The following is a 12,578-nucleotide window of genomic DNA, read 5'->3' on the forward strand; positions in this document are numbered from 1 at the left end:
GAGGAAAACGAGAGAACTACGTATTTATTTACGGTGCAGATTCACTCATTTTGCTCCATATGTACTCCGTCTCGGTGTAGTCTAGTCACTTGTTGAAATCTCTAGAAAGGCAAATACTCCCTTCTGGTTTACAGGGCTATACTAGCAAGTATGTACTACAATAGTGGGCTCACATAGCAATTTGGCCTCATGCAAGAGCCTGGCTATATGCGTGCTCCAATGTTCGCAACTGCCACGTTTGGGTTGCGTTTGGCTCTTTGCCTCTTCGAGAAGACAAACAATGATGTTACTACTATGCTTCTATAGTATTGAATCCACTGTTGCATGTCCATCCACCCCGAGCGGGAGGGATAGCTTGTTGTCGTACTGTAAGCAAAAGCTTGTCCTCGTATGCGAGCAACCACGCGCATGGGCGAGGGAGAAGGCGTGTAGTAGTAAAATCAAGCTTCTCCTCATTGTACGAGTTGACGTGACACATCATAGCACTGGCCCCACATGCTTGCCTGTAAACTTGGCTGAAAGACCCGTAGTGTACAATATATTTGCTGCAACCTCTAACATTTACCCACCACATATTAAAATATATATTCATGTCTTGGCCAGATGAGCGTGCAAACTACAATCACTAGGATGACAGGTAGGGCTAGAAGACTATTTTAATTAAAAAAACTTCAAGACGGCCACATAGCATGGAGCTGACCCCAATGATTTTAAGCTTACAGGCACGGTACACGCTATCCTAGACTACTCTACACATGAAACTGCCACACGAGCGTCTGGGCTGCGCTTGGCTCTTCGCCTCTTCGGGAAGTCGAACAATGATGGAGTACTACAGTATGCTTCTGGCCATCTGACACTGATTGAACTGCTGCATGTCCACCGCGTGCGGGAGGGAGAGCGTGTAGCGAAAGCTTCTCCTAGTCCTGCCAGCCACCACGCTCATGGGCGAGGGAGGGACGCTCCTGCCTTTGCGTGTATGACAGGTGGGCCCAACAGGTGGGTGGCCAACCTGTCATACATCCAAAGGCAGGTGCAGTTAAGTCCGCGAGGGAGAGGATAATCAAACTCCTCGTTGTTGTACGAGTTGACGCGACACATCAAAGCACTGCACTCGATATATTTCAATAATTTTGCGTTTACCGATGCATTAATACAACACATGCATGCATGTCGTGACTCTCCTTTTGATACTTGCATGTGTTGATTTAATGCACCTTGAAGTAGTATAAATATGTGACGGTAAAGCTTTGTAATGCCCCGGCCCTAAAGCGAGAGATGGTTGTGCACGAGGAGGGCGAGGTCATGCAGATGGAACAGGACCTGACGATGGAGCTCTCTATGGTCTCGATGGACCTAACCTTGCTCCACTGCCCCTTGTGCCTCCACCCCTTGATGCCTCCACTGTATGAGGTTCGAATACACCTCATTCATTCGGCTGATTGAGCAAGGTGCAGGTTTCTTGATTGATGTGTTGTTTGATTGATTTCTGCAGTGCAAGGGAGGGCACCTGGCCTGGACGGACTACCGCGTCGAGCACCCCGAGAACCAGCTGCGGTGCCAGAAGTGCGAGCGCGAGGGTGGCTTCGACTTGTGGAACACGGCGGTGGACGCCGTCCTTTCCTCCGTGAGGGTGGAGTGCCCACACGAAGGCTGTGGGCTCTACGTCCCTTACCACAAGCTCGCCGATCACCAGAGCGTGTGTCCGCTCACGTCCTGCAAATCACCTGTGCCCGTCTGCGGCTACGAAGGCCCGCCACCGGTGCTCTACCATCACATCAGCACCGTGCATCCCATGCCCATGCACATGATCTAGTACGGCAAGGTGCTCCAGCTGCAAGTGCCACTGTCGGAGCCATGGCTCTTGCTGTTTGCGGAGGAGGACGACCACGCGTTTTTCTTGGTTGGCGGCATGCTCGACATCGAGAGGACTTAGTTGTGGAACCATCACAACTAGGAAGCTTGAATTGGTTAAACGGGACAAAGGACACGAGAGGGTTTATACTAGTTCTGCCCCTTACGGTGAAGGTAAGGCCTACGTCTAGTTGGGTTGGTATTGATGTTTCGATGACCAGGGAGCGAGATACGCTATGCCTAGCTCTCGATGAGTTGTTTCCTGTCCTAAGCCGCCAGCGGGTCGTCCCCTTATATACATGGGTCGACGCCCTGCGGCTTACAGAGTCCCGGCCGGCTCATAAACAATGTCCGGCTCGGTGACTAGTTAAGCCTACCTTATGATACAAGTAATATTATTACAGCGGATTACTACAACCGGCCTTAAGTCGCCTGTGGGCCTTAAGCTCTCTATGAACCGCCATCTTCATACCTTGTCTTGGGATTTCTCTCTGGTGAGTCCTCTTTGTGTAACCCGGCCCCTCCTGGGCGGCTTACACAAATAGTTATACCCCCAACATTAGGCCCCAGATTGATTTGAACCGGTTCATGTCAATCTTAAAATACCTTATGAACCGCCATGCAGTCCTTTATCTTGCGCGAAGGATCTAACCCGCTGTGACGTCATCATCTAACTCTGGGTTAAATCTCTGTGACGTCATCTTCATTAAAGCTTTATTTTTTATGCTGTCACATCTTCAACGGGTCTTTGTCTTTATTGACCATCCCGAGAATCGAGGTGCCAGAGCCGCTGGATAATGAATGTTATCTCCTCGTTTTTCGCGCCCTCTCGGTCAGTCTTTTCTTATAAGTAGAGTGACCTAGGTCTTTCCCCTCAGTCATCTTCTTCTTCTCACCTCCTCCCGAGCTCTGCCGCCGCCATCGTCGAACCTCTCGTCTTCACCGACTCAGGCCGCTGCATCGACCTGATTCTGACCAGAGATCGACGGCGACCCTCCGCGGCGCATCCGCATCTGTGAGTTCTTCGCATTCCCCTTCTCAGATCTGCATTAGGTCGTTGCTGAGTTCGTCGGTGTTCATCACGGTCTGACACCAAACCCTCGCTAGTTCCTTCCAATGCTCTGTTTAGATCGTCAGAACCACGTACAACTGCTGCGGTGCTTGTCTGTGTTGATCTTGCATGAAAATAGATCTCATTTCCCTTGTTCAAAAATCCTCTTCGAATGCATGAACTTCCCTGCCCTATTTTAGGTCTAGAAAATTTCCCTTTCAGAGCAATATTTTGATCCAGAATAATAACTGTTATCTGTGAAACTTGTTTTTATCACCCGGAACACCTCTTCTGGTAAACATCCTGAAACACAACTGTTGAGGCGTCCAGATTAAATATATGACGCAGAACTTTAATTGCTTCTCATAACCCAGAAAAATTTTGAATTGCACTTTGATACTTGTAGCGGCTTAAATATTGTTGCACAGTCATCCTTATGTCATTAGGCCCCTCATTAAGCCGCCACTTTAATCAAGATTTTCCTCCCGGGTTAAAATTGAACCGGATCTTCTTGTTTTTCCATAGGCCAATTGCCGTGATGGCTCCTAAGGCTACCAAGGCCCCTGTATCTTGCAATTGGGTTCCATCCACCGTGACCGATAGCAAACTAGCTGAGTTTGTAAAATCTGGGCATCTACCAAAAAAGGACGTCATATTGTACCGTGCCCCTGACCCGTTTGAAGAAAAGCCTCTCCCCAAAGAAGGGGAAGTAATAATTTTTACGGATCCTATGAGCCGTGGATTTGCTCCTCCCGGCTCAAAATTCTTCAGAGAGGTTTTAAATTTCTTTGACCTTAGACCTCAAGACATCGGACCCAATTCCGTGTCAAACATTTGCAATTTCCAAGTCTTCTGCGAGGTGTACCTGGGAGAGGAGCCAAGTCTGCTTTTGTTCAGGGAACTTTTTTATATGAACCGGCAAAATGAACGTGCCAACGGGCCCAGCCTTGAACTTGGCGGCATCTCAATTCATCAATGGAGAGACTGTCTTTTCCCTTATGCTGAGCTGCCGAGTCACCCCAAATCTTGGAACCAGACGTGGTTCTACTGTCAGGACACTTCTCCGGCTGATGAAAAGCCTCTGCCCGGCTTTCGCGCCCTGTGCCTTGAATCTAACCATCAGTTACCAGACAAGCTGACAACACTTGAACGCGTGCCTCTCAATCCTACCATCAGGAAGATTAAAGCTCTCTTGGGAAATGGGTTAAACGGCATCGATCTGGTCCGAGTCTGGGTTGCTTGGCGAATACTTCCATTAAGCCGCCGTCCCGGCTTAATGTGTACTTATACTGGAGAAAAGACTGATCCGCAATGCCATAGCCCTGACGACTTACCAAATGGCATGGTGGATGCTACAACCCAGTCACTGCTGAAGGAGGGCACTGTGACGAGAAACGCCTTCAGTTTACTTCCATTTTACAAGAATAACCCGACCCCTACAGTAAGTTATCAATCATAACAAATGTTTACAGATATATGATATCTTTCTTGATACTCATGATTCTTAAACTTTTGCCACAGGCTGGTGATGACTTTTGGAAAGCCAAATATGACCATGAAGCTGCCAAACAAGCCAGGACAACCAAGAAAGCTGAAAGGAAAGACGCCAAGGTAGGAACCTCAAAGAAAAAGAAACCCAACGCCTCCGACTTACTCAGATTGGAGGATAGCTCTTCGGATGAGGAAGAGGTAATCTTTAAATTTTCTTAAGTCCCTTACTATTACCTGTCTGACATTTTATCCCTTCAGGAGGATACGGGGAACAGCCGAGCAGCCACTGAAGAGGTAACTATAATCTCCTCCGACTCAGAGCCTTTGCCAAGGCGAAAGACCCGAAGGGTGACCCGGAAAGTAAGATTTTCACATGCACTTGCTTATCAAGATCCTCAATTTATTTTGAAGCAACAACAGCTTGAAAGCCGGAGGCAGACCTGGAACAACAAAGATGTAGAACTCTCCTCCGGCTTACCTGATGTAACCAGAAAGCATCGGACCGAGGTTATCTCCGATTTATGCTCCGTCTTACCTTTAGTAGGCTTAATTTGTCAACCTCTCAATTCATCTGACTCCAACTATCAGGATACCTCTCCTTCTTCCGGCGAATCCATGCAGTCAAACATGCCGACTTTCAAAACTGCTCCCGGGTAATAGAAACTTATGCACTTTTTGCTTTACCTATGCTTACATATTCATCCTTCTGCTTTTGCTAACAGCCTGCAGATGAAGCCCAGCAAGAGGGCAAAGAAGAACAAGTCGTCTCAAGACCCGGTAGTTACTGAACCGGTGATTGACTCATCCATTCCTGACAGCTCCACTCATTAGCCACCGCCTGAACCGGCTCTTGATATTCCAGTGTCAACCTCTGACCCGCCTACAGAAGACGTTGTCCACAATTCTAATAACCCGGAAATTCATAACCCGGTCAGGACAACTGATCCAGAAGTTGTGTTTCTGAAAAACCAATATGTTGAACCGGGCCAGCCTACTGTTCTTGCCCAGTGCACTGCTAAGGAAGAATTTGCCCAACGTCAGAAAGCTAAACAAGATATCACTGATTATGCTCACCTAAGCATTGGTGATATAGTCTCAGGTTATCTGAACCAAGTGCACAACAGCCGTGACCTGGAAATTGACATGGTGAAGCAAATACAACATAAATCTGAGGTATAACTTTAACTTTTCCTGAACCTTACTTACTGTACCAGCCCCCAAGTCTATCGCTTATGAATGAATATGCTATAGACTTAGAAATCTACTTACTGTTAGTTTGTCCGGTTTAAAATGAATTTATTTAACCCGGTATAACATAAGGCTTTTTAAATTTGCAATACACATTAGTCCCCAAGTGTCAAGTATCCTTACTTGTAAGGTGCTTGAGACTTAATATGCCTGACCCGGTAGGATAAAGTTAAATTTTCTTTCAGCATACATTAGCCCCCAAGTGCCAAGTATCTTTACTTGTAAAGTGCTTGGGACTTGAATGTTTACCTTACTAGAATCCTTACCATTACCCGGTGTTAATTGCAGGCTGCCATAAGTCAATTTGAATCAGAGCTCGCTGCCCTGAAGAGTCGTCTGGAAACTCAAGAGCTTGAGGCGCAAAAAGCTAACTCCAAATTTGAATTTAGTGTCTCTGAAAATGAGAAACTAAGGAAGAATTTTGAGTCGGCAAGGAAAATTTGGGCTACTGAAAAGGCTTCCCTGGTGACTCAGGCCGAAACAGCCGAAGCATCTCTTGCAGAAGCAACAACTGAGCTGTCAAACTTAACACAGCAAATATCCCAAATGGTCTCAGCCATCTTTGGTAAGTTATTGTGACATAGTTTTAACATGGAAACCGTACAATGACTTATTGTAATAAATACTTCTGGCTTACCATTATGCTTGTGCACATACGGGCTCCAGGAGTGTCAATCTGAGGCAGAACACGCTAATCAAGCTTAAAGCAGTTTATACGTTAGTGGAACAGCTATACTCCGGGACACAACGTTCCCCAGCCGTTGTAGCTTTATCAACTCCACACCCTCTCCTTTTGCAAGATGTTTTGAAGAGCCTTGCCTTTCTACCTCAGCGGATCCAAGACTTAAGGCTTCATCTTCAAGAGCCGAGGCCGTAGCCGCTTTGAGCCGGGCAAAAGCACGGCTCCCAGAACTAGACCCGGCAGACCTCGCTCTTGGATATCCGAATCTAAAGGAAGACGGCAATGCCTTTGATGATCATGACTTCCATGCTTGTGTCAAAGCCATACGCCCGGTGGCCACCCTTATCGGAAACGATACTGACCTTAGCAAGTATGTGTCGGCTTATGACAGTAACAACCGGAAAATCCCAAACGCTTCATATGATCAAATCAGCTTGATCCCTCCAATTCGTAAGCATACTTCTGCCCCTGAAGTGGACCCGGCCGGTTTAATAGATGATGAAGCTGAATTCGAAGCTTTGAATGGCACTGATTGGGCTTCATCAACTTTCCAGGAAAAAACAACCGACAGAGAAGCGGCGAAGGATAACCCGGAGCCCTCAATACCGCCGAAGGAGTAAATTGCCGGGTGTTTGGCCAAAAACAATGCTTCATCAATTCAGACTCGGGAAGTCTTGTAATAGTGTAGAAAAAACTGCTTAATGCTTGTCATGCCTTCGTGCATGCTCTTATTACTTAATGCTTTCCATAAGTCGCCGTGATTGTATATTTCTGGCCCTTACTTCCTTGGCGTGTTAAATTTTTCTTGCCTTATTCTGCAATTCTTGAATGATCTTCCCGGCTCATATAATGTTCACCCGGTACTTAAATAACCTGGGGTGATGAATATTAAACCGGCCAGACAAAAAACACCTTAAAATGCTTTCCACAAGGTATCAGAATAATCAAAATACTTTTACAGGCCTCTAATTCGGATACGATCAGTAAACCGTTCCAAAGGGGTTAAGCTAAGATTCGGATACGATCATATAGCCCCCAGTGGCGTGGCGATGCCAATCAAGTGGGTATCGACAACTATGTTCTCTTTGGTTCGAATACGACCTATGTTTGAACAGGAAGCCCCCAAGTGATCATGGCCAGATTCAGATATGATCATAAGCCGGACCAAAGGTAAACCGGATTCATATTTGATCCGGTCCCTATTGGTTGTTTCCGCCACCTGACAAAAAGGACAGATACACTTTTTTGAGGGTGAAAAAAGGACAGAGGTCCTGCTTTATTACTTTATATAATATGTACATTGTCAAAAAACATATATATCATAAGAGCCGGTGGCTCAAGTATAGTAAAACCGAAGATGGGTTATATCCCAATGGCCGAATATCACTTAGCAAGGCCGCATAGACTCCATAGACTATGAATAAAGGTGTATAACCCGCCAGATCGAGGCCACTTTCCCTTATGCCTCTGATTGTTACCTTGTGTATTAACGTTAGCCACAAGTTCCGGGTTGTCATCGGCTTTACGCTTATTGCTATTTTGTTTCTCCGGGTGGTGCTGCTGGCCCTTTCTATGTCATTCCATTTTCTTTTTCCTGTCTTTTCACCATCGGACTCGGGATCCTTAGTACTATCAGAATCGGCATATTTGACCAGAGCTGCCATTAGCGTACCCATATCCTTGCAGTCACGTTTAAGGCGCCCCAATTTCTGCTTTAGCGGCTTGAAACTGCAATTCTTTTCCAATATAAGGGCTGCAGAGCCGGCATCCATCTTATCAGATGAATGAATTATCTCCTTGACCCGGCATACCCAATGGGTGGTAGATTCACCTTCCCCCTGCTTACAATTTGTCAAGTCCACGACCGTCATAGATTGCTTACAGGTGTCTTTGAAGTTTCGGATGAAACGGGCCTTTAACTCCTCCCACAAACCAATGGAATCAGGTGGTAAAACTTTTAGCCAAGACCGGGTCGTTCCATCTAACATCATGGTGAAGTATTTAGCCATTGCTCCGTCACTAACCTCCAACAGTTCCATGGCCATCTCATAACTCTCGATCCATGCTTCAGGCTGTAAGTCGGCCGTGTAATTCGGCACCTTTCAAGGTCCCTTGAAATCTTTGGGCAGGCGCACATTGCGCAAAGCCGGTACCAAACAAGAAAATCCACCAGCTCTTGTGGCTATTCCCATCTTAGTAGGAGTCGTTGGATATTCTGGCATATCCTGTCGTGCCGTCTGTTGAGCCGCCAGCTGAGCCGCTCGCTCTTTCTCCCGACGTACTCGATCTTGCACCAGGTTATAGCCTCCATGTTGGTCACGGTGTTGGACATCACGTGACAAAACTTCAGATCCTATGTGCCTGCTATAATTGTGACTCCGGTTCTGACGAGGTGGTGCCATCCAAGGCGGAGGAGCTGAATGAAACCTATCCCGATTATAAGAATAGATCTCTTGCTGAGCCAAGGCTGTCTAAATGAGTTCCCTGATCCTCCGGGTCTCCACCGTTGTTGGGTCATCGCCATCCACTGGTAGAGCCGCCAGACGCACTGATGCTGCGATTAAATTCTCCATGGGGTTGGAAAAGTGTCCCGGCGGTATTGGCACATAACGTGACCGTTCCATGCTCCTATGAGGAGGTGGCATCTCCCGATGCTGAGCCGGTTCTCCCGCTCCAAATGTCATAAACTGATTAGCATCGGGCGGGTTACTTGGGCCGGCTCCGGGTGTAGCAAAAAGAACCCTAGGGTCATCACTCGGAGGCAAACAGGATTGGGTCTTCTGGTGTCTCCTCCTCATTACCTCATTGGACGCGTTTAAACTCATCGTAAGCTGGTAAGCCTCTGACTGCAACCGGTGTGCCTGGGCGTCGAGAGCCGCCCGCTCCGTGGCTAGCCTACTATCCTTAGCTACCAAGGCCTCCTTGGCCTGAGCTATCTCCTCACATACCCGTGCTACCTCCGCGTCATGTTCATCTTTGTTTGCAGGGATAACCGTGGCGGTTAACAGGGTCGTAAGCTTATCCATGAGGTCTATCAGTACTTGAGCCAGCGGGCTCATAGGGTCTCCTGCCCCGGCTGCTCCTAACCCGGAAGTGATTGCAGCCGCGGCTGTAGAGTTTTGTCTGGGTTGAGTCCCAGCCATAAAGACTCCTGCCCAATTTGGCGACTCGCAGAGGTCCGGAATACTAAGACCATCGGAACAGCCCCGAGCGCACTATCTTGAACTTGATACAAAGAATCTGTTGAACCGGTGGATGAATCACCGTCAGAGGGGACGGCCGTCTCACCACCATCTTCAGGACCTTCAGAAAGCTCTTCTCCGTGGACGCAGCCCACAAAGACACGCTTCATGCCGGGTTGAACTCGGGCGGGTTTTGCACGCTGAGCCGTCTCGATGAGGTCGGTGCAGTTGTCCGGCTCAGGCCCCGACTCACCAATCCGGCCGATGAAGACATGGATCCCTCCGAAGGGGACCCGGTACCCGTACTCAATTGAGCCGGCGTCGGGGGCCCAGCCTTCGTCGTCGATGTAGGTCTTGCCGCGACGACTTTTAGTCATCCGGCCCGCTACGTATCCCTTGAGCCCTTCGAAGTTGCCCTTCAAGAACTCAAATCCACCGTGCGCTGGCCCCACGGTGGGCGCCAACTGTCGTGGAATTGTCACGTCAGATGTCCTCATGAAAGGACTTAGTTGTGGAACCATCGCAACTAGGAAGCTTGAAGGGGTTAAACGGGACAAAGGACACGAGAGGGTTTATACTAGTTCGGCCCCTTACGGTGAAGGTAAGGCCTACGTCTAGTTGGGTTGGTATTGATGTTTCGATGACCAGGGAGCGAGATACGCTATGCCTGGCTCTCGATGAGTTGTTTCCTGCCCTAAGCCGCCAGCGGGTCGTCCCCTTATATACACGGGTCGACGCCCTGCGGCTTACAGAGTCCCGGCCGGCTCATAAACAATGTCCGGCTCGGTGACTAGTTAAGCCTACCTTATGATACAAGTAATATTTTTACAGCGGGTTGCTACAACGGGCCTTAAGTCGCCTGTGGGCCTTAAGCTCTCTATGAACCGCCATCTTCATACCTTGTCTTGGGCTTTCTCTCTGGTGAGTCCTCTTTGTGTAACCCGACCCCTCCTGGGCGGCTTACACAAATAGTTATACCCCCAACACCATGCCCATGCACAGGATCTAGTACGGCAAGGTGCTCCAGCTGCAAGTGCCACTGTCGGAGCCATGGCTCTTGCTGTTCGCGGAGGAGGACGGCCACGCATTTTTCTTGGTTGGCGGCATGCTCGACATCGGCACGCTTATTGCCGTGTTAGTCATCTGCATCAGAGCGGAGGCTTCCCCACTGCCGCACTACGTGGCCAAGCTGTGGGCGAACGGCCCGCCGGGGGAGCCCAAAGGCACGACCGACGCCATCAAGGTGGAAATGGAGGTGACAAGCAGCAAGGATCCCGGCGACGTCGCCGTGCAGGAGCTGACCTTCTTCACAGTTCCGCCCAAGCTGCTGGCCGGGGCTAAGCTGGTGTCCCTCCACATTCAGATTGACAAGCTCACATCCTAAATATTTCTACAGTGCTTTCTGTTTATCTTAATAATATGCTAATATAGGGATTAGCTCGGTCTACTTTAGCTTAAGAGATGGTGGGTTTTGGTGGTGATGCAGCAATTACTTCGACATCAGATCAGTGATTTCCAACAGTCGAACGGATATTTTGTGTCTGTTGGATATAAAGTTCCTTTGGGTAAGAAGTTCTATAAGTCATCAAAATGGATAAAAGGAGATGTATGTAGACGTATTTTATTTCTAGATACGTCCCTTTTTATCCATTTTGATGACAAGTACTCCCTCCATTCCACAATACATGCCTTCCATTTGTCAAAATATAGATGTATCTAGACATGTTTTATTTTATAGGTACATCCATTTTTGGATAATGGAAGTCAATTAGTATTTTGGAATGAAGGGAGTATATGCTTGTTTTTTCACGAAGTGTTTCATACTTGTGCGAGTTGACGCAACACATCAAAGTAGTACTACTGCTAGTAGTAATCCCTCCGACCCTAATTTTTCTGTGCATAAGTCGAGGCGCAGATACCAAGCAGGGCCTAGTTGTGTTGGACAACTCACCGGACTGCGCACCAGGCAGACGAAGCTCGTGTCGTGTTCGTGCCGTGTGCGGCCCGCACATTAACCAAAACCTCGCGCCTCCAGCTTAGCCTCCATGTTTAAACTTCTCAATCTCAAGGCCAAGGAGCAACGTGAATCCTATGATAGAGCCAATCGGATGGTTGAGAACACTACAATTCGTAGCTACAGATGCGTGTGTGACTCCCAAATGCAGAGGCCGGGGGTCATCATCCTCCTTTTTGAGAAAAAAAATGCATGTGTGAGAGAGGACAAGTGTGTGTGTGCACCTCTTCTCTTCCTGTATAACATACTAAAGTCAGAGTACAAGTCTATGTGGGTGGCATCGACCTAGGGAGCTAGAGATGGTGCGTGCGAGAATTCCCGAGAGATAGGTTTAATGCGTCTGGAAAAAAAGGACTAGCTTGCCACACGGCTATTCCTGTCGAACGCCCCAATAACCATGAGATATGTATCCGACGGTGCCAGTTATTGCACGTACACAGCAGTAGAAAAAGAACTACCATGGCATATGCGACACCACGGCCGAGAACACGTGCCCACATTACGCCATCCGGGAATAGTGCGGCACTTTGAAACTAGAACCTTCAATAAATTTTGAGCTTGCGTCTCGTCACATTCCAAATTACTACTACTACCATGCTATATTTAACTGCAAACCTGTTCACACCGATCACAACCTAAACTGTTTCCCACTTAGGAGCGTATTAGTAGTCGGTTATAAATACTACTATGCCAAGATGACTGCACATTCCTCCACAAAAACAAACAAGTCATTCAGCATCCTTCCCTTGCGTCCGCCATGGCCAGCGTGAGTTTTGGGTCGAGAGATTACCACTAGGGAGAGGCGAGCATAGAAGCGGAAGCACGAGAGATGTCCCGCCTCGCCGCGAAAGCAGCCGGCATGTCCCGCCTCACCGCGAAAGCAGCCGGCTTAGAATCGGGACTTCAAAGATGCTTTGAACATCATGAAGCATATGAGATGTTCCAAGAGTTGAAGTTAATATTTCTAGCAAATGCCCGAGTTGAGAGATATAAAGTCTCTAATAAGTTCTATAGTTGCAAAACGGAGGAGAATAGTTCTGTCAGTGAACACATACTCAG

General features: G+C 47.9%; 1 pseudogene; it reads left to right on the top strand.

Annotated features, from left to right (window-relative positions):
* The first annotated feature begins 991 nt into the window (after nt 1–991).
* Nucleotides 992–10,889, top strand: LOC119304042 (annotated as a pseudogene).
* Nucleotides 10,890–12,578: the final 1,689 nt, after the last annotated feature.

The sequence above is a fragment of the Triticum dicoccoides genome, chromosome 1B, assembly GCF_002162155.2.
Source record: "Triticum dicoccoides isolate Atlit2015 ecotype Zavitan chromosome 1B, WEW_v2.0, whole genome shotgun sequence".
In the NCBI taxonomy this organism is placed as follows: Eukaryota; Viridiplantae; Streptophyta; class Magnoliopsida; order Poales; family Poaceae; genus Triticum; species Triticum dicoccoides.